The sequence below is a fragment of the Neophocaena asiaeorientalis genome, unplaced genomic scaffold (genome assembly GCF_003031525.2).
Source record: "Neophocaena asiaeorientalis asiaeorientalis breed wild unplaced genomic scaffold, Neophocaena_asiaeorientalis_V1.1 scaffold149, whole genome shotgun sequence".
Classification (NCBI taxonomy): Eukaryota; Metazoa; Chordata; class Mammalia; order Artiodactyla; family Phocoenidae; genus Neophocaena; species Neophocaena asiaeorientalis.
Window position 1 is genome coordinate 5769730 of NW_020174442.1, and position 22831 is coordinate 5792560.

At 40.7% G+C, this 22831-nt stretch overlaps 1 protein-coding gene and 1 pseudogene across 1 annotated transcript in view; one reads left to right on the forward strand and one right to left on the reverse strand.

Annotated features, from left to right (window-relative positions):
* The window catches only part of SNX24 (sorting nexin 24), a 162756-nt gene that overhangs the window by 120039 nt on the left and 19886 nt on the right, over positions 1-22831 (reverse strand). The window lies entirely within an intron of this gene.
* On the forward strand, positions 14216-15827 carry LOC112407781 (SNW domain-containing protein 1 pseudogene; annotated as a pseudogene).

The following is a 22831-nucleotide window of genomic DNA, read 5'->3' on the forward strand; positions in this document are numbered from 1 at the left end:
ATGAACAAGTTAATGGCTAGACCCATCCCCTAGGTTTATTTCCTCCTCTATACTTTTCTGTCTTATAACTTTTCTATTACAGATATATATGACTTTCTTTTAAAGTATTTTAAAAGCAAAAGATCTCTATTTCTTCCACAACTGTTAAAAACTGTGTATCTCTAAGCTTTTCGTAGGTTTGGGAAGTGGGGGTGTTGGCCTAGTTAAAATAAAATGGAAACTATCTCTGAAACAACTTAACAAAACTTACAAAACTGTCCTTTAAATATAGGGAATATTTATTTGAAACTCTCTCTAAAAACTAATTCCTATAGGTTTTAGAGTTTGACCATGGCAGAATGAATGCCAAGGTGGGAAGAGGCAATGGGCAGTTACAAGGGTAGGACAAATCTACACAATAAGGAAGGAGAACTCAGAAAGAGAGAGGCCACATACTGCTCATAGTCGACTAGAAAACTGTAACCATGTCCACGTGCTCAATTCCTAGTTCCCTGAGCCAAGATGTAGGGTCCAGGTACAACCACAAGCCAACAACCAAAATGGTAATCATCACATATGGGTAACTCACTGCATGTAACTTACAACAAATGTAGCAATGCCAACATATTCAGAGTACCTGTCTACATGTACATTAAATATTCTGTAATACCATGCAATTACCGCATGAGACTAAAAAGGAATTTGGATCCATGAATTTGGATTACATACGTGATTCTAAAAACAGTATTTTAAAGTTAAAACAAATTCTCTGAAAACCAAGGCAACAAGTGCCCCCAAACCATGAATGGTCTGTGCAACCATATGTGTTTTTACTATGCAGGAATGAAAGTTAGATATAAGGTTTTTAAAAAAGATAAAATAAATAAGAGAGTTCCCATTTTGGCTGAATAATACCAATAAGAGAAAAATTTCCCTAACTATATTTTACTTTTAGAAAGTGCGGCTAAACTAAAACAATTTCATGAAACCTAGCACTTGTATGTAGCTCAATAAAATTACTTAATATTGATTTACTGAAGAGTATTTACCTTACCTTAAAAGGTTTCCTTTTATTTTTACTTGGAAGCTAGACAACAGCATAATATGTGCTCCCACATATTTGTCTCATGTTATTTCTATGAGAATGTGCAGTCAGATAACTAAAAATTACTGAGAATATCTAGATTATATTAAACTACTAGATACCGGGCCATTTCTCTTCCTAGCCCACTTCTAAAAACATCCCTCCACTGGACTATAACACTTCAAGGGCAGAAAACAAACCTTATTTTTCACTATGTCACAAAGCAGAACTAAAAGAATGCTGTGTCCATAGCAGTTGCTCATTAAAAAATTGCTGCAAAAGTATTATTTGTAAGAGCAAAATAATGAAAACCCAAATGCCCATCCATAGGAGACTAGCCACACAATGAAGTACCATGTAGCCATTACAAATGAGGAGGATTCTTATGAACTCATACAGAGTGCTTTCTAGGATATACTGACTGAAAAGAAACATCAGGGAAGAAAGATTACATATAGTATGTTAATTGCTATGAAAGGGAAAATAAGGAATGAAGATATAATAAGAGATGGAGATATATTAGGTTAAGAGTGTGTGTGTGTGTGTGTGTGTGTGTGTGTACAAAAAAGAAACACAAGAAGTATAAACCAGAACCTAATAACACTGGTTACCTATAGACATTTGCATAGAAGGCAAGGAGAGCGAGACTTTTCCAAAAATACCTTTGTATATAGTTTCGAACCAAATAAATTGTTCTATATATTAATAAATGTAAACAAAAAAGATGGAAAAACCAAATTGAATATAAACAGAGAAAATAACCTAACTGTACATTAAATTTTTTTACATAACAATATAGAGTAAATAATGCAGGTATATTTTGAACATAGTATTCTAACTACACAAACATAATGGGACATATTTTAATACAAAAAGGATTGCATAAAGGTCTTAAATTTTATTTGGTAGGCTTCGTGTTAGAATAATTTGGGGCTTGAAATGCTGGAATTTTTATGCATGAAGAAAAAGGAGATACATGAAATGTAGTCATAATTTAAAATGGGTATATACTCATACTCATATGAGTATGATATATAGTATATATTCAGATATATACACACATATATGCCTATTATAATAAGTATATATGTAATATAGTTCTAGCAACTGAGAGGGTCTGGTAGCAATGATAAACCATAGGACACTTAGCATCCATATCTTAGTTTCTAGATGCTATTCCCCACTAAAAAGAAGCAGGCATCCATGGGAAAAGTCTCAAATTGGGCAAGTCCACAGTGAACCTTCATATCTTGTTGGACAGAAAGAAACAGTGATCAAAGACAAATGCGGTCATGTCAAAAGGACACAAGTCAAATTGAATGAGATCCCATGGGACAAATTTGGGACAATTTGGGCATTAAAAAGAATAATGACAACACTAGAAAAAACTTATACTTAAAAAAAATATCCATGAGTCTATAGAGATATGAGGGGAGAACAAGGAAGGGGAGAAGCTCCTCTTCACAGAAGAATGCCAGTTAATAAACATGGAAGAAATGATGGAATTAGAAAAATCATCATTTTGCAACTACCAATTTAATAGCTTAACCAGGCCAAAGATCATTATTCCTGTTAACCACTGGGTCAAAGGAGTGAAATGTTGTAATTTAGGGGTGAAAGTAAGTGTGCAAATTATTTTCAAAGGATTCACCCAAAATAAAAAAATAAATATAAGTGTGTGTGTGTTTCTGTGTGAGTATGTGTGAGACAGAGAGACAGAACAAAGCAAAGGTGGCAAAACGTTAACAACTGGTGAATCTGAGTGAATATAAGTACTCTTTGTACTGTGCTATCAATATTTTTTCAAAATTAAACATTGGGGGAAAAAAATAAAAAGAAATAGGTTTGCTACAAGGACTACTCCATTGTTCGTAGGTGCTAACTATGTTATAAAGACGTATGCCTTTGACCTCACAACACTCATATTCTTAAACTGACAATTCCTATTTCACTGACAGAAGCATCGTTTTGGTCACTAGATGGTCTCCAACTTACACACATACTTTGTTCTTATGTGTTTGCTTATAAGTCAATATCTACTACTGACAACACATTTCTTCACAGAAACATTAACTTTCCTAGCCAGCCCCCAAAATATATTCCAAGAATAATATAGCTGAATATAATGACAAGAGTTTGAAAAAAATCAGTCTATACATAAATAAATCAGACCAAAGCCAATTTAATTTTTAATAAGACTTGAAGATCTAGTAATATTTCTCCAGAATAATGAGAGGCCTTTTTGGGGAGGATGCATTATTGCTGAAATAGCAATAAGTGTAGGAGGAGACAAATGAAAATCTGAAGTAATGCAAAACTTATACTTTTGAAAAATAGATTGTAGGGCTTCCCTGCTGGCGCAGTGGTTGAGAGTCCGCCTGCCGATGCAGGGGACACAGGTTCGTGCCCCGGTCCGGGAAGATCCCACGTGCCGCGAAGCGGCTGGGCCCATGAGCCATGGCCACTGAGTCTGCGCGTCCAGAGCCTGTGCTCCACAACGGGAGAGGCCACAACAGTGAGAGGCCCGCGTACCGCAAAAAAAAAAAAGATTTGATACATAAATCCTCAATTTGGAAAAACAATTTGCAAAATAATAAGTATGTTATCATTCCACTTCTGTCTGAAGGGGGATATACCAAACTATTACCGATCAGAGATCAGAGAAAGGGAGGAAAAGAGGCTTTTAGTTTTTATTTCACACCCTTCTGTATTATTTATATTTTATTTAAAATTCTTGCAGGAAGTTATTGAAGGGATGAAAGTTTTAACTATGATTGTTTTTGAATAGGTATAAGAAAAGATTATGATTAAACTTACGGCATATCTAGGGCTCATTTCCTTAAAAATAATCAATTATAGTCAAAGAAAGGATAACATTGGGGACTTAATGGTCCGGACAGGGCTCTAAGTCCACGCTTTTAAAAGCCGCTCTAAAGAGAAACCTCTTCCTTATAAGAGAAGGAATGATGGCGTTAGAAAATTTCCATTTTGCCAACAACACAGTAAAAACTTATTCAGGCAGGAATCATCAATGGATGCTGAATCAGGGAGGAACCATTTGATAAGGAAGAGAACATTTATATAATTGTAAAATGTCTCTCCAAACGTTACTTATTAATTACAAAAGGAAAAATAGTAAATATACAACAGTGAAAACCAACAAAACCTAACCAAGTGCTCAAAACTAGCATCACCAATTAGGGGCAAACAAATACCATGTGCCTCTGGATAGGGTACCCTAACAAGGACATAGTAACATTAATGGAGATTTCCAGCTCCAAATCCATGACCTGAGTCTACCCATCAGGAGCCATCAGACAAAGCTAAATTGAAGGACAGTCTATTTTGACCTGTCTTTTATAAAAATGACAATGTCATGGAAGACAAAGAAAGACTGAGAGAGAGTTCCAGATTAAAGGGGACTAAAAAGACATGACAACTAAACGTAATGCTTATCTGGATACTGTATCAGGAGAAAAAAAAAATGCTCCAAAGGATATTATTGAGACAACTGACAAATTTGTGATACAGACTACAAAATAATCCTGGGTCAATGTTAAATTTCCTGATTTGACAATTTCACTGTGGTTACGTTAAGAGAATATTCCTATTTTAGGACACACAGATTGAAATAATGAGGAGTAAAGAGGTATAATATACACAACCTACTCTCAAAGGGTTCAGAAAAATATTACATATATAAAAAGAGGGATGTAGGGAAGAGAATGATAAAGCAAAAGTGGTAAAGCTTTAAAAATTGATGAATCTGGGCTTCCCTGGTGGTGCAGTGCTTGAGAGTCCGCCTGCCGATGCAGGGGACCCGGGTTCGTGCCCCGGTCCGGGAGGATCCCACATGCCGCGGAGCGGCTGGGCCCGTGAGCCATGGCCACTGAGCCTGCGTGTCCGGAGCCTGTGCTCCGCAACGGGAGAGGCCACAACAGTGAGAGGCCCGCATACCGCAAAAACAAAAAAACAAAAACAAACAAAACAAAAAAAATTGATGAATCTGGTTAGAAAGAAATGAGAATTCTTTGTACTATTCTTGCAACTTTTTTGTACATTTGAAATTATTTCAAAATAAAGTTTAAAATATATTCTCTCTGGCCCCATTACCTCTATGACCTGCCCTCTCTCTGTGTAATAAGCTGGTCTGATTGAATAACAGGTATCAAGGAGTGGGGGGGTGGGTAGGGCTATGAGGGTACCAAGAGCGGAGAGCACCTCTGCTGAGGGGTCTGTGTTCAATCTCACCTGCTGACTCTTCTGTCAGAACCTCTCTCTTAATTCTCACCTGACATACTTTACAGTCTCTCTTGCTTATTCTGCATTAGTAAAGTTTAAGATGAGTCAAGTGCAGTTGGGGCTATAATTATTGAGCGCAGACTTTACTGAGAGAAATGGATTGCCTGACATACGTTTTGTCAGATAAAGAAACAACTGAGGGTCATTCAATATAACAATAATAAGTAGAGAGACGATTCATAATTCATATCAGACCAACTTATTCCTATAGGAACCCAAGGAAAAGTTAGAAAATGTGTTTCATATCTGAGACTTACAAATTCTAATTTCATAAGTTAAAATGGACACATATATTCAACTGAATAAAGCAAACAGTGTCATTAACCCTGACACTGTCTGATACCTCTATACAACCAATGAGATTACCACAAAAATATTTATCAGTCTATCCAAGCAAAGTTCTAACATAAGAATCAGTGATGTGACAATCTTGGGTAATACATTTCTGACAGTTCTGAAAGCCTACTGGATGCATTAACCCTTTAACGTAATGCACAAACATTAATAGAAGTTCAGAGAGTTGTGACAAAAGTGAACCATCTCTAAAGAAACCAATTAATCACATTAGTTTAAAATTTGAAAAGAAAAAATTACAATATTCAGGAAGATATGCCATCTGTTCATTTCAAGACATCAAGAGATTTAGCTAGATACAAACTATATATGAACAAATACAGAAAGATGCTATTACATTAATAAGACTGCTTAACAAAAAAGGAAATCAAATATACAGAAATACAACTTAAAGAGCTGTTTCATCTTTGGCAAGAAGGTAGTCTGGAATTGTGATTTGGAATAAGTGATTTCTCAGCCTTTCTTGGGGTCACAGATGTGAAAATCTGCAGACCTCCCTGGAAACATACATACACATAACATGCAAGATTTTACAGGCAGTTCCAAGATGAGGAAATTGTGTTGAGGGGCAGTTACCTCCTACCTTCTGAAGCACAGATGAGCCAGTTAACTGACACTGACCAAACATTGGTAGCCCAGCTGACTCCCCCTCTTGCCTCGACACTCCTTGCTCTGTACTCCATCTCTTCTTCTCTGCTCCCCTGTCCTTTGCTCTGCCCCATCCATTCCTACACTCCACCCCCCATCTCTGTGCCCAGCCGGCCCCAATTCCTCACTCATTCCCATTTCTCCCTCATCCTTCCCATCCCCATTGCCTTAACTGGTCCAGATATGGAAATAAATTATACTTTTGAGTGATTTAACTAAAGTTTTACATTATTATTCATAATTTTAAAAGCCAGTGAGCTGAAAATTTTACATTTACAGACAGAAGATTGAGAGACTGGGAGGGGGAAAAAAGAAAAAGAGATGAAGGGAGGGAAAAACAGTGTTTTCCAAGAAAAAAAAAAAGTTGTTTTATATCGGGCTGTTACTTTTTGTCTTTGTATTTTTTCCCCACAGGTCCATACTAGGAAAAAGTGCCGCCCTCCGCCTCCACCTGTGACAATCAGGAGGGTTTGGGAACAGAGAGCCCTGAGCACCCACAGTGGGACCAGAACATAGGGCCTACAGATGAGGGCAGGAGATTCTTCCACACTGGGCCAGGGTCAGGGCCAGGAGGCCAGACGCCGAGGGGCGGGCTCTAGAACCAGGACCTGGCAGATGCTGAGATGGTACTAAGTCCAGCCTCCAGGAATTGGCAGTTGCATTTTATACACCTTTCCAGGTAGCTAGCACTGTCCATGGCTCTGCCATATACTCTAAATCATGACAGGATGACACTACGGGACAAAGGCGAACCGACAGCGGATTATGTGAGGAGAGGAGGGAGACTAAGTTCAGCCACACTCAGCCACAATTTGTCGACAAAATTCATAATCCCTCTATTGTGGAAATTATTTGCAGGTGAGTTATTTCACAATTAGACAAATTTTTCACGCTCTTAAGGCAAAAGTCCACAGAGGCACCGCTATCCATCTTTCATTTATTGTATGTTCCCTCCATGTCAGGCACCATATAGAGGTATAGGTAGAGATATTTATATTTCTACATATTCATAACTTAATGTCATCCTCAAAATAACCATATGATGTAGTTATATAAGCCCCACTCTGTAGATGAGAAATCTGAAGCCTAGCACAAATCACCCAAAGTCAAACACACTAAGTCAGAAGATGGAATCTGAATACAGCTCTGTCTCTCTGACTCGGAAGCCTGTGCTCTAAGCCTGAGTTTCTCAGCTTCTCAAACTTTCCTGTGCAGGTGCATCTCCTCGGGATCTTGTGAGAATGCAGAGTGATTCCCGTAGGTCTGGGGTGGGTCCTGAGAGTCTGCATTTCTAACAAACACCCACCAGGGCTGCTGCTCCGTGGACCACATATTGAGTAGCAAGGGGCTAAATAAACTATTACATTTACTAGACTCATTCCATACTTACAGCTGTGACTTCTAAAATGTGACACTGCTGCCAGAAATACATTTCTAAAGAGTTAACTACTTTAAAGATAAAAACAAGCAATATGTTTTACATATTAAACTGTGCAGGGATTTTTATAATTCAGAAAACACAAGCTTGTGACCTAAAACCAATTTTTAATGAAATAAAATGCATCTCCAATTTTTTCTGCATGCAGTCCTGTTGTTTACAGCCAGAAGAATCTCTTCAGTGTCCTATGCCCAAACCAGATGCATCCCGCGTTTCTACCAGGAAGCCATCAGAATCTATTAAAATTACTGTACACTGATAGCAGCAGGGACATGACAAATCGCAGGCCAAGAGTCAGATACCACAGAATGTATTTCAGGGCTTTGGGGGCAGGCCCATTTGCAACCAAATGGTATTGTGTGAGGCTGGCATTCTCAGTGCATGACAAACTGATGCAATTTCAGTGCTGTCTGCGGGCCAGGGGAGATTTCTCTGATGCTGGTTGTGGTTAGTTTACCGAATTGTGCAGAGTTCCCAGATTTGAATCACTTGGGGCCTGAAAGGGCTTCACTTGACAAGCTACAAATAATTACACTCTACTCTTTCCATTGTACTCTATTATTTTGCCCCCCTTATCTCCAGGATTTGAGCTTTTGTGAACAAGCAAGGTCGGCTTCTATTTTGACCACAACACAACAAAACATTGTTCTTTTCTGATATGATAAATAAAACAAGGCCCTGCAGACTAAACATTTTTATCAGGCCCATTTTCCACTTTTACAGGCAAAAGTCAACTTTGAGCTCAGTTAGAAAGGGTGAGCTGGACAAAGCAGGCAGGCAGGTTCCTGCAATCCTCACTTAAGGATGTGCTCTCGCTATCTGGTTATTGCAAAACCTCATTTGAAAAATGGGATATTGACTGACAGATAAAGGGCACATGGGCAGTGGCTCTTAACAAGGTTTCTACTTCCCTTGTTCCCCTCCCTCTCATCTCCAGCTCCATCCTAACAGCTCTCATTCAGATATTCATAATGAAAAAGTTTTCCCAACTTGGGATGCATGCAATTAGAACCAAGCTGTCTTACGTCAGTGCACTGCTCAGAAACACCAGAGACTCCAAATTCAAGTTTGCTATTGAAGAAAGCAACTTGTGGAAGATTTTAAAGAGCATATCACCCAACTTCAGGTGGCTCCTAAGGATAATATATTGATTATTGCTCCATGTATTTCAATTGAGTAAATGTGAAGCTTTATGCTTTCATACTTTTCCAAAGAAAAACACAAGATTTTTGTTTAAACTCCAATGTCAAGTAACATTTCATAAAGTTCTAGTCTCCAGAAAAGTTAAAAAAAAATCTATAATGATGATTAACACTGACTCAAATAAAGTAATCTAAACATCCCCTTTTAAAATCTGTTAAGCCTTGAGTATAGGTCAACCCTCCAGACTTAATTTTTGCAACAACACTATGACATGCCTATAGAATCTCATATAATAAAAACTGGTCATTACTATCCCCATTTTAGAGATCAGGAAACTGAGGCATGGAAAAGTAAAGTAACTTGCTCAGTGAGTCACAGCTACTAAGTGGTAGCAACTGGGAACTGAGCCCAAAGAGTGACTTGAGCTGCCTTGAACACGGCTTCCTAGTTCCACAATTCCATCTACCTAAGGCCAGGTGGAACACAAGCCCAACATATCTCTTCTAAGCAGAAACCAAGAGCCTGGAGAGTATTCAGGTTGACAGTAGAGACAAAGAATAGTGAGATTAAATTCTCATCAGTAGCTAAAGGATCTAAAACATAAAATTTCAGCTCCCCAAAGTAGATACCTTGATCCTGCCTCAGTACATGTCTTGCCGTTAAACTGGACCCCTCCTACTCTTCAAATCTGGCTTGTCTAATATGGCAACACTCACCACAAACCACTATTGGGCATTTGAAATGCGGCTAGCCCGAAGGGAGGTGTCCTCTACATGTAAAACACACCCAATTTAAAAAGCTACTACAGGGCTTCCCTGGTGGCGCAGTGGTTGAGAGTCTGCCTGCCGATGCAGCGGACACGGGTTCGTGCCCTGGTCCGGGAAGATCCCACATGCCGTGAAGCGGCTGGGCCCGTGAGCCATGGCCGCTGAGCCCGCACGTCCGGAGCCTGTGCTCCGCAACGGGAGAGGCCACAACAGTGAGACGCCCGCGTACCGCAAAGAAAAAAAAAAAAGCTACTACAAAAAATATAAAATATTCATCATTTTATATGGATGACAAGTTAAATAATATGTTGGATTTATTGGGCTAAATAAAATATATTACAATTCATTTCACCTGATTCTTTTTACTTTTTAAAATATGGCTACTAGAAATATGTGGCTCGCTTTATATTTCCATTAGATGATGTGCTCTAAACTCACCCCTTAATCCCAAACTTTGTATGGCTGAGTCATTGGCACAAGCTGGCTACCTGACAAGAAAAGCAACTCCAAGAACAGAAGTCTGCCTCGCAGGAAGCCTCCTTTCCACTTACACTCCTTCTCCCTTCAGATTCCTCAGGCTCTCACACCACTGTCCCCTCCCCTTGACATTGAAATACTCACTGTCAGTGTTCTGATTTAGAAAGAGCCTTTACCTGACCCTGCTTTTCTTCTTGCTGCTGTGCTTTCTTTCCCTCCTTTCACTGTCAAAGCACCTGAAAGGGTCCACACTCCATTTTCCTCACTCTCTCCAACTTCCCTAATTCACTGCAATCTGACTTCCATCCCCCCCACTGAAACTGCTCCTCAAAGGTCCACATCCTCACCTCTTCCTCCTGACCCCTCTGTTCTCTCTAGAACAGCTGCTGGGCCCCTAACCACACAGTGGGCCTCGCCTACCCATGTGCTTCACCTGGACTGATGACCAACCAGGCATTTGGAAGACAGGGACAAAACCTATGTATCGAGCTCTGTCGACCTGTCTGTTGGACTCTGTCGACCTTTGCCCCAATTCTATGCTGAATTCTCTGCTGCAGCCCCTTCATGAATGTGCATGAACCCTTAGCTTAAAACTTCCCCAGTTTTGCTGTTAGGGGAGACACTGCTTTGGGAAAGATCCCCGGTGTTCTCTTTACTTGCTGCAAATATTCATCCTTCCTTCTCCCCGATCCTTGGTTTGGATGTATCTTTTGGCTCAATACCCACCAAGAGGCAAACCCAGTTTTCAGGTAACGGACCCCTCCCCTTGCCTCTCCTGTCCAGAATCACACTGAGTCTCAAGCATCATCTGAACAGTGAACATGAAGACACAGTCAAAGGAATAAGCAAACTCTTGGGCAAAGGTGAAAATCTTGTCATTGGCTACTAGGAGGAAGTGAAACTGGAATTGGTTCAGAAACGGAAAACACAAGCTAACCAGCTGGGGGTGGGAGAGCAGGATAGGTTTCCTGCAGGCAGAAAAAGGTGAGATTCGGAGGCATGAGAAGCCCAGGGCCTCCAGCAACTGAGCTATGGGGGAGCAGTTCAGGCATGTAGGGCAGAAAGTGCCAAGTGAAGAGATCAGAGGTGGAGGACTAAATTTTATTTTATTTATTTATTTAATTTTAACATCATTATTGGAGTATAATTGCTTTACATTATTGTGTTAGTTGCTGCTGTATAACAAAGTGAATCAGCTATATGTATACATATATCCCCATATCCCCTCCCTCTTGCGTCTCCCTCCCACCCTCCCTATCCCACCCCTCTAGGTGGACACAAAGCACCGAGCTGATCTCCCTGTGCTATGCAGCTGCTTCCCACTAGCTATCTATTTTACATTTGGTAGTGTATATATGTCAATGCCAATTTTTTATTTACCTTTTTTAGCTACCAATTCTAGACAGTTTCTAAAGCCCACTGTTCTGGAATCCCTCATACCCACCCTATGGCACTGTCCCTTCATCCTGTCACTTCTCCATCCCCCTACCCTAGCCTGGTCCACGGCAATAGTCTCATAGCTGACTCCAATCAACCCCCTTTGGAAACATTCTGTACATCAAGGTAAGTTTAATCAACATGACGTCCTCATTTTCATGTCACTTGGCTGTTCAGAAATATGCTCTGCAGCCCTGTTTACCTCTGCACAAAGTTATCCGATTTCAAAGTTTCCGATCCCATCCTTACCTGCTGCTGGTGACAGGCATTCTCTCCTCTCCACCCCCACCCAAAGCAACTCAGACATCCCACCTTCTAGAATGTGCCCTCCTCTCCCCAATCCCCGTCAAAAGTGGAATGAACTCTGACACTTCAACGATGGTGGCTGCCACCCTCCAGGAGAAACAGAGAAAAGGCAGTCCTCCACAGGGACCTCTGCCACCTGGCTCTGCCCCATGTACCCAGAATACTTCACCCTCCACCTACCACTACCTCCTGCCCACTGGACACTGCTCTCTTCCCATCCCCCATCACATGTTTTTACCTTTTGGGGGGTAGGGGTTCCTTCACAAAAGGCGTATCCTTTCCATCTGCTTATCTAGATCCTATCTATGCTTCAAAACACAGCTGAAGCCATTTCTTGTAGGAAGTCTTCCGGGTACTTTACTCCTCACTGATGTCATTCTCAAAACCTCCATTCAATACAACTTGCTATTTTTCTACCTGTTACCATAAAGCATTCATTATTGATTCATGGGTGCTGTGTCATTTGTGTAGAACTAAACTGCAAACTCCTTGAGGGCTGCTGGAATCATGCATTATCATTGTCAATTGCCCGTAGCTGGCAACAAGCAGGGATTCGAAGACTAGATTTACTAAGTTATACAGATTAATTATTGCTACTTTATAACAGATAAATGCTTTCCTTCCTCTGTATGCTAAGACTAAGAGCACAGAGGTTAACTGGCAGTGACCTTTAATAATCTCCATCTATCCTTCATGGAACTATCCCTGAAAATTAACTATCTTACAATGTTACAAATATATTAACTAAGCAGTTGATCAGTTCCAAATATGTTAAGGGGCTTTCAAAGACTAATATTTCTTTATTTTTATAAACTGACACTATGATAAATGGCCAATGAAAATGAATACATTACTAACATAGAGCAAATGTTGTTTTTTAAAAACTCTCCAAATCTAAAAAACTGGAAAATAAACATATACTTTGAAAATGACAGTACTGTAGTCAACTTAAGAATCCAGGGTCTACCCACATTCATTTAAGAACAATCTGTACAGCACCTGAAGAACATCAGTGGAACTGTTTATAAAGGTTTAAATATAAAATCGTGCACAAGATATTCAGGAGGAAAGATCACAACTCGACCGTTCTCCATCATGCCAGGAGGCGCTCCTGCGTAGACCCAGGGCAGCCGAAGGAAGCAAAAACTGGATAAATCAAACAAAAGAAGTACTTAGTCTAGCTTTTGCATATCTAACGTTAAAAGACACACACAAGATTTTAAATCACTTTTCACCATTATTATTTAATAAGCCAGTTCCTGGAACTTTTGGCTCTGTACCCATTTGCAATATGAAAATGTTTCCTATATTTTAACTCTGCACATTACTGGACATTCAGGCTTACAAAACACTTCCTTCAATTACCAAAACTCACTCTCCCATGGGCTATCCTTTGTACTGAGTTTCTGTTTCAAGTTTCTCTCCAGGGTTTAATAACGATACTGGAAAACTCGTTTTGGTTTCCTAAATCAACCCCCAACGAACCGGGTGCATGGCTTCCAACTCTGACCTCCAAATCCCAGGAACATTCCAAAAGGTACTAGCACGATGCCCCTCCACCAGGACCACTTGGGCAGCAACAAGACCAGAGCCCTTCGGATCCAACTGGTTCAGGGGGAATTCTGGTCACTGGAGCTGCTGGCACTTTGGTCCCATCAAGAATAACTCTGCACACCGCACCAGAATCACAGCCGGCTTCATTACAATCTCCGGACAGAAGGCTTACGACATGCAATCTACCTGGCAGGCTAAACAGCTTCCTCCTGTGCAGTGTCGACTCCAAGAGACTTCAGACCCCTGGGCAGCTGGCACTGAGCAGGAGAGCAGGGATGCCCAGGCCAGAGGTAGAGAAGACACGAGAAAAGGTAAAACGTGTGCTTCTCACATGCTGCCACAATAAAGAAATCTATCATTCTCCTCCTGTTTTTTAGACCCAGGATAGTAACAGCAACTATCTTTTAGTGTATGTCCAACACCATAGTATGTGCTTTTCATTTGTTATCTCGGTTACATGTTTATCTTCACAACTCTCAGTGCCAGCATTCCCCCAGCCTTACAAACGAAGAGACTGAGTCATTAGGACACCTGTCCAGGTGAGAACCCAGGTCTGGCTTACCTTCAAGCCCAGACACTTTCCGCCCTGCTGCACTCCCCCTAGACTGCGTATGCCTCAAGCAAATGATGGCAAAATATTAAAAGAAGACTTCTTTAGAAGTGCATATTTGCACGGGCAATCCATAAGACTCAACTACTTTTTCCCCATAAAAATGAAGTCCTGAGATGGCGCTCACCAGCTTTTTGCCTGCACCTACTCAGCTATCTCAGGACCAGCTTGAGGCTGAAGAAAAGGCAAGATCGCAGAGATCACGACAGACCTCCCTGGTCTCCTCCCGAAGAGAAGCTACCCCATACGGGTACCAGAAAGGCTGGATACCTCGGTTATTAGAGGATTTTGGAGGTGGAGGTGCTTTTGCAGAGATCCATGTGGCCCGGTATCCCCTGGATATGGGACGAAAGAGAAAAATGTCAAATGCACTGGCCATTCAGGTGCATGCTGAAGGAAAACTTAAGTATGATGCAATTGCTCGACAGGGACAGTCAAAAGACAAGTTCATTTATAGCAAGTACACTGACCTGGTTCCCAAAGAAGTCATGAATGCAGATGACCCAGACCTGCAAAGACCTGATGAAGAAGCCATTGAAGAGATAATAGAAAAGACAAGGGTAGCCTTAGAAAAATCCGTATCGCAGAAGGTTGCTGCAGCCATGCCAGTCCAAGCAGCAGCTGATAAACTGGCCGCTCCTCAGTATATCCGATACACACCATCTCAACAAGGAGCGGCGTTCAACTCTGGAGCTAAACAGAGTTATTCGAATGGTGGAAATGCAGAAAGATCTGATGGAGCCTCCAAGGTTCAAGATTAATAAGAAGATTCCCCGGGGACCACCTTCTCCTCCTGCACCTGTCATGCACTCTCCTAGCCGAAAGATGACCGTGAAGGAACAAGAAGAGTGGAAGATTCCTCCCTGTATTTCAAACTGGAAAAATGCAAAGAGTTATACAATTCCATTAGATAAACGTCTGGCAGCTGATGGAAGAGGGCTGCAGACATTTCACCTCTATGAAAATTTTGCAAAACTGGCCGAAGCCCTCTACATTGCTGATCGGAAGGCTCGTGGAGCTGTGGAAATGCGTGCTCAAGTAGAGAGAAAGATGGCTCAAAAAGAAAAGGAGAAACATGAAGAGAAACTTAGAGAAATGGCCCAGAAAGCCAGGGAGAGAAGAGCTGGGATCAAAACCCATGTGGAAAAAGAGGATGGGGAGGCACGTGAGAGGGATGAAATCCAGCATGACAGGCGAAAAGAGAGACAGCATGACCGGAATCTTTCCAGGGCAGCTCCAGATAAGAGGTCGAAACTGCAGAGAAATGAAAATCGAGGTATCAGTGAAGTCATTGCTCCGGGTGTGCCCAATCCTCGGACTTCCAATGAAGTTCAGTATGACCGAAGGCTCTTCAACCAATCCAAGGGTATGGACAGTGGTTTTGCAGGTGGAGAAGATGAAATTTACAATGTTTATGATCAAGCCTGGAGAGGTGGTAAAGACATGGCCCAGAATATTTACAGGCCCAGTAAAAATCTGGACAAGGACATGTATGGTGATGACCTAGAAGCCAGAATAAAGACTAACAGATTTGTTCCCGATAAGGAGTTTTCTGGTTCAGACCGTAGACAAAGAGGCCGAGAAGGACCAATTCAGTTTGAGGAGGATCCTTTTGGTTTGGACAAATTTTTGGAAGAAGCCAAACAGCACAGTGGCCCTAAAAGACCCTCAGATAGCAGCCGCCCCAAGGAACATGAGCATGAAGGCAAGAGGAGCAGAAAGGAGTAGATACTTTCTTCAGAGTGAATGAACTACTATTCATAACCCTAATGATGCATGTCATATGGGGGAACACTTTGTAAACGGCCAGGATAAAAACTAAATCTGGGTGTCAGAGCCCAGCACTACTTTTTATTATAGGAGAAGGGGGGGAATGGAAAAATTCTACTTTGAATTATTTATTTTTTTAAAGAGTGGGTTGTGTTTGTGCTTCTCCCACCTTTTGGCATTTATAGAACATACTGCCCCGCACATGAAATTAAGGCCACTTCCTTTCGAGTGACATCAGTACTTTGGGGTTAATATTTTGTCTAAGAATGACTGCTTACGAATAAAGTTACCCCAACCACAGTGCGTAGAAAGAAGGATGTTCACACATTGGAGCTGTCCTGCCAAATGATGTTTGCCCCTGTTGTGCTCTGTTTTAATTTGGAGTGGGGAAAGTACGCTCTTGCTTGGTGCAACTATCTGTTTCCAATAAAAACATTTAGACAAGATGGGGGTGGTGGTGGGATGAATTGGGTGATTGGAATTGACATGTACACACTGATGTGTATAAAAAAAATAATAAATGAAGTCATAATATTCAAGCTCTCTGGAGTTCTAAGTAAACCTTTTTCATGGCACTGTATTTTGCGTTTGGCAAAACTTTATCATTAATTGGTTTTGACAGAGTGTGTCTACCGGACATGAGAAAATCCTAAACAGTTCATGAATAAAATAAACACAGGTCAAACTCTAATTCAACTTCATGAACCCCAAATCGCTTTGCCATACTGGAATTTCTATGAAATGTTTACTTGAAAGGCATTATTTTTGTTGTTTTTGTTTTGCTTTGGTGGTAAAGTGAAGGAACAGGAGAGGGGTTCGCAGTATCCAATGTACTCAAATCAGGAATCCCACACAAGCCTAACTTAGGGAACTCTCTATAGAAATCCAACATAAAGATTTAAATTCTTAGAAACAAATGCCAACACCAACTACTACAGAACCAACCATGTGTTAAGGGCTTTACACCTATTATTTCACTTGATTAAAACAATTCCTAATGGATATAAAGCATTCCTAGCATGCCTATTTATGAGAACCAAGGCTCAAAGCATTTAAACAACTGGGGACTGTTAAACACATGGTTAGGAAGTGGCTGGGTGTCATCCAAGGTCCACTCTTCAACAGTGTTGCTACTTGTCTTCTCATAGAAAGTTATCTCAAGGAGGTCAAGGTTACAAAGTAAACATAAACATCTACCTGATTCACAAAGGCTGGCTCTAACGCTGCATGGGCCAGTATCAGAACAAGTACAACACGCTGACACTTGTCAGCACCCAAGGGCGCACATCAATTTTCCCCTCTACTTGGACCATCACACCCATTTAGTGCTCCCTGGTTGCCCCATGTGTTACACAACAAGGAAACTTGTTGGGAGACCCCGCCCCCAGCTGTCTTTCACACAGGCTTCTAGACTGTGTTTTGGTACCTGGCCTTCAGAGAAGGACTGAGCCAAGGTTGTGAAGGCAGAGAGAGGCCTAATTACAGCAGTAGCTCTTTTTGCACTAAACGTAATCTGAGGCAGACCCTTGCCAGGCAGTTCACATGCCTCATGCCATTTAATATTGGCTATGACTTTATGGTTAGGTATTACCGTTCACCTGTTTTAAGGATAAGAAAACGGAAGTTAACAGTTTGCTCATATTGAAGCTTGTTAACATAACTGTGTTTATACATTCAACTCTCCATGGAGCAATACAGGATTAGTTGATTTAACTATAGCTCAGGTGTACATGGTGTTCACAAACAGGAAGAATCTTTCTGAAAAAGAGTTCTGGGATTTCTTGAGGGTCTTGGAAAGAAACTGCTGAAAGTGATGGCAACCTTAGGGCCCAGTACAGCACCTGGTGTACTGTAGGCCTTCAAGAACCATTGGTTGAGGACTTCCCTGGTGGCACAGTGGTCAAGAATCTTCCTGCCAGTGCAGGGGACACAGGTTCGAGCCCTGGTCCGGGAAGATCCCACATGCCACAGAGCAACTAAGCCCGTGCGTCACAACTACTGAACCTGCACTCTAGGGCCCGCAAGCCACAACTACTGAGCCCGCCTGCCACAACTACTGAAGCCCACGTGCCTAGAGCTTGTGCTCCACAACAAGAGAAGCCACTGCAATGAGAAGCCCGTGCACCGCAACCAAGAGTAGACCCGGCTCGCCGCAACTAGAGAAAGCCCGCACGCAGCAATAAAGACCCAACGCACCCAAAAATAAATAAATAAACAAATGTATTAAAAAAAACAAAGAAAAAAAGAACCATTGGTTGGGTAATTCCCTGACTGTCCAGTGGTTAGGACTCTGTGCTTTCACCGCTGAGGGCCTGGGTTCAATCTCTAGTCTGGGAACTAAGATCCCCCAAGGCATGTGGCCAAACACAAGGGAAAAAAAAAGAACCATTGACTGAATAAATGAATGTAAGTAAATATTGGGGCTGATGAAATTGTGCCTCACGTTCCACATCTCCATGCCTTCACCCAGCCCTCACCCACTGCCACCTCTCATGGCTCCGGCCTGTGCCTGGTACTTGTGCCAGGCTCTCCCTGCCAGCCCCGCTTGGGGCCCTACACAGCACCCAGTACAAGAACTTACTCACCCTAATCACGTGAACTCTGAGCTAAACTTCCAATAAAGCAGACTGTCGGCCTCCATAGCCAGGCATTTAGAATCCTCTAGGTCACAGAAAGATGAACTCCACAGAACTTTTCTAAAACCAGGACTTACTGAAGGAACAAACCCTGACTGCAGAAACAGCTTCTAACACAAAACTCCAGGTTACAGTGACATTCGTTCAAACTGCCGTCATCTGAACCTGGCTAAACCTGAACACTGATGAGTCAGAAGTCAAAAGTTCTACTTCTGCTCAGATAAAAGCACACAAGAATGGGTCTGGGTGGGGACTGGCCCAGCTCCACTGCCAGGCCAGAGCCATATGCTAAAACACTTACAGATTTAGGTTTGGTTGTCTGCCTTCTTCTAAAAAGACCTTCTTATATCAGGAGAAAGGAGGAAAACAATTCAAAGTTTCACCTGCGAACACTATTAGGAGTCTACAGTGAAGAAGAGTGGCTGGAATTTCATCTAAACACTCAGTGATCAATAAATAAATAGCAGTTGTCAACAATCGGTTGTTTAACCACATAATCAACATTCTTCATTTGTTTTTACATATGAGGTGATAAGCACACTTCAGATGTCATTCTCTAATCTGAAAGCATTGCAAGGGTCTTTTGATAATGCTTTTTTTTTTAGTTTTTTTTTGCAGTATAATTTTTTACATCTTTATTGGAGGATAACTGCTTTACAATGGTGTGTTAGTTTCTGCTTTATAACAAAGTGAATCAGCTATAATGCTTTTTAAAAATAATTCATTTAAAAAGATACAAATGAACTTATTTACAAAACAGAAATAGATCCAAAGACATAGAAAACAAACGTGGTTACCAAGAGGGAAAGGGGAGGGGGATAAATTAGGAGTGTGGGATTAAAATATACACACTACTATATATAAAATAGATATACTCAATATTTTGTAATAATCTATAAGGGAAAAGAATCTGAAAAAGAATATATATATATATATACCTGAAAAAGAATATATATATTTATATATACCTGAATCACTGTGCTGTAACACCTGAAACTAACACAACATTGTAAATCAACTATACTTCAATGAAATAAATAAAAATCTAAGTACAAATAAAACAATAATTCATTTAAAGCAGTGAATTAAATATGAAACTACTCAAAGGTGAAAAAAATTAACACTAGATGAAAGAAAGGTAAAATAGATGATGAAATATTAACCTCTATTGGCAAAAATTTAATTAGAAAGATTAGAAATAACAACAGCCGCCCCAGTCGGAGAGTTCTTACTGTGAGGCTGATACTTAATTTGAGATCCTTGAGAGAAAACTGAGGTCAGCACTTTAGGGAACAGAGGGAGGGTGAGGACTTGCACAAGTTGCCTTGCTGGGAAGTTACAAGCCAGAATGTTGTACCAAGTCTGTCTGGCTCCAAAGCTTACCAGTGACACTCCTCAGAAGTTCCTCAAACTAGCTGACATCAGGAAAGCTTTTTCTAAGTTCATTTGTTTATGGATCCAAAGACTTAAGAGTGTTTTAAGTGCTCAGTCTTAGGTGCACTTTGGCTGAATCAGAATGTAAATCAGTCCTTTAAAGCTTTAAAACAAAGCTGACATATCTCCTTCATGCTAAATATACACTCTACAGGGCATCTTTTTCAAAACAGGGTAAGCCACCTCCTTAGTTTGCAGGCTTAGCTACAAATTAAAATCACCTGAAGAGCTCAACCTACCAAAGCCTGGGCTCCAATCACCTGAGAATCTCTGGAGATGGAGCCTGAAAGTGCTCTTCAGAACCACTGACTTACCCTATTAAGATGTGCCGGGGCAAGTAACCTCCCTTAATGATCTCCACAAGCATCGTGGGGATATTTTTAGTGCAGTTCTTAACTTTTACTGCTCATCAGAATCACCCAAAGACTTTTAAAAAATTCCAGGGCTCAACCCATACTCCAGAACCATTAGACTGTCTGAGGGTAGGACCCAGGCACCTCTGGTTTATAAAGATCTCCAGGTGATTCCAAGGTGCAGCAAGAGCTGAGCACCACAGCATTAGCAGCTAATTATTTGCACTAGAAGTTCAATCCCTCATTTGGATGGCATCCCAAGGGGTCATCCACCAGCAGCACCATCACATCGACGATTAGCCTTTTTCTCAGACTCCCTGCCTTCTCCCGAGGTTGGTGATGACACCTAAAGGTCTTTCCATTTGTCAGTCACAACTGCCTTTCCACTTATGGGAAATGCTGCCTGACTCTCCCCTCAGTCCTTCAGAATGGTTCCTACTATTGAATGATTCATCTCATACACACATACAACATGGGTCATTCTCTCACCACTTTCAGTTTTATTACCTCCACTTCCTTTTCTCACTCACTGGCATTTTCAACACTGTCACTTTTTTTGACCTCGTGGACCATATGGGGTTGATGCTGTTCTGGGCATTGGAACCTGAGCAGAAAGCTACAGTGTGGCTGAAACTAACCTGACATCCCAGGACTCTGCCATTCACTGGAGGTGGACAGAGCTGCTATCCTGCTTGCTCTAGAGGGTAGCTGTAAAAGTTGACATGAGAAGTTGTAAAAGAGAAGAGCTTTGTGCTGCCTTTTCTTGAGAAGCAAAACTCAGAAGGTTATCCTGAAATTCCCAATGCACACTTTTTGATTAACAACAAATCTGCATGGCTGAGAAGAATAAAAGCCTTTGCACGTTTCAGTTCTAAACTTTTGAATTATGTAAACCTTCTCACATGGGACATAAGTGAAAAAAATTCTACCGTGAAGCAAAATGCTTTTTATCCAACAATATTTATATGCAAAAGAAGCAGCATTCACTGTGAAGATATTCTCTCAAAGGGCAAGTAAGGTGTTGATTAAAGCTTCCCTAAAACATATACTATTTTGGACTACTAATGAATGGCTGACAAGATTAATCTACATTTTCACCATGAAAACCATCCTCCCTCCAGGCACACACAACAACATCAGTGAAAAAGTTCCTAGCACTAAAAAAAATGCGTTTGCTTGATAAAGTACTTCCTGTACTAGGTAAGACTTTGTTCATTACTTCAAAAAATGTTTTCAATGCTATCTCAAATTTTTTCTGCAAAACTGGCAATGGAAAACCCACAGACAATGAATTCAGAGTCTATGATGGAAAAAACAGATCTGATTTCCTTACAAATTATAAGATAAAATGTAGCAATAATTTACTCCAATAATTTTTATGGGAAAGATTAAAATTATTGACTTTCAAAATAAGGTCTCCACTAATATCCTAAGTTAATTTCAATCCTCTACCTAACAATTGGTACTTGAGAAGGAATTTTAGGATAATATTTAAAAGTTAATTAAAAACAGTGTAAGCATTCATGTCAGTCAAGCATGACCTCTGCTCTACAATGCATTTAAATGCAAGTCACCTTGACCTGTAACACAGCAATGTAAAAAATTTTGGTCAATATAAATCAAATGTACACTAATTTATTCAGCAGGTTTCCTGGTATCTGAATCAACATTAGAAATCTAACCAGTATTTGTTATTCTGCTATTGACAAAAGGAAGCATATTTAAATGATAACAAGTACTCATGGGTGTCATTTGGAAGTTAAATTGTTCCCCAAGGACAGCCTCCGTAAACATCTACATTTAAAGGTCATTTACCACCAAATTATGAACAACTGTTGCATTTATTAGTACAAGTTCAATAGTTTGGAAGCTGCAGCCATCAAGTTTTACTGACAGTGAGATCTAATTGTTCACTAATAATAAACAAGGAAAACAGACCATTTCTATAAACTTTTATTCCCTGCACTATGCTCACTTTTTAAAAATGGAGGTACAAAAACCTTCCATAGGTATGTATTTGAAGAGAAAACTTTCCAACTTCGGGGAGAACTAAACCATAGTTTAAAATAAATATCAGATAATAAAATATAAAAGTTCGTTTTCTCATGTTATATTCATCTGAACAAAAACAAAAAGGAGGGGCTTCCCTGGTGGCGCGGTGGTTGAGAGTCTGCCTGCCGATGCAGGGGACACGGGTTCGTGCCCCGGTCTGGGAAGATCCCACATGCCGCGGAGCGGCTGGGCCCGTGAGCCATGGCTGCTGAGCCTGCGCCTCTGGAGCCTGTGCTCCACAATGGGAGAGGCCACAGCAGTGAGAGGAGAAACAAAAAGGAGAAAAACACTACAATGTTTATATATGAATGAAGTGTCTAATTTTACTTTTAGAAGGAAGTGTGATGGATAATTTTACCATGAGGTGCCCGGATATTCAGTTAAACGTTATTCTGGGTGTTGCTGTGAGAGTTTTGAGATGAGATTAATATTTAAACTGGTAGACTAAGTAAAGCAGGTTGCCCTCCATAACGTGGTGGGCCTCTTT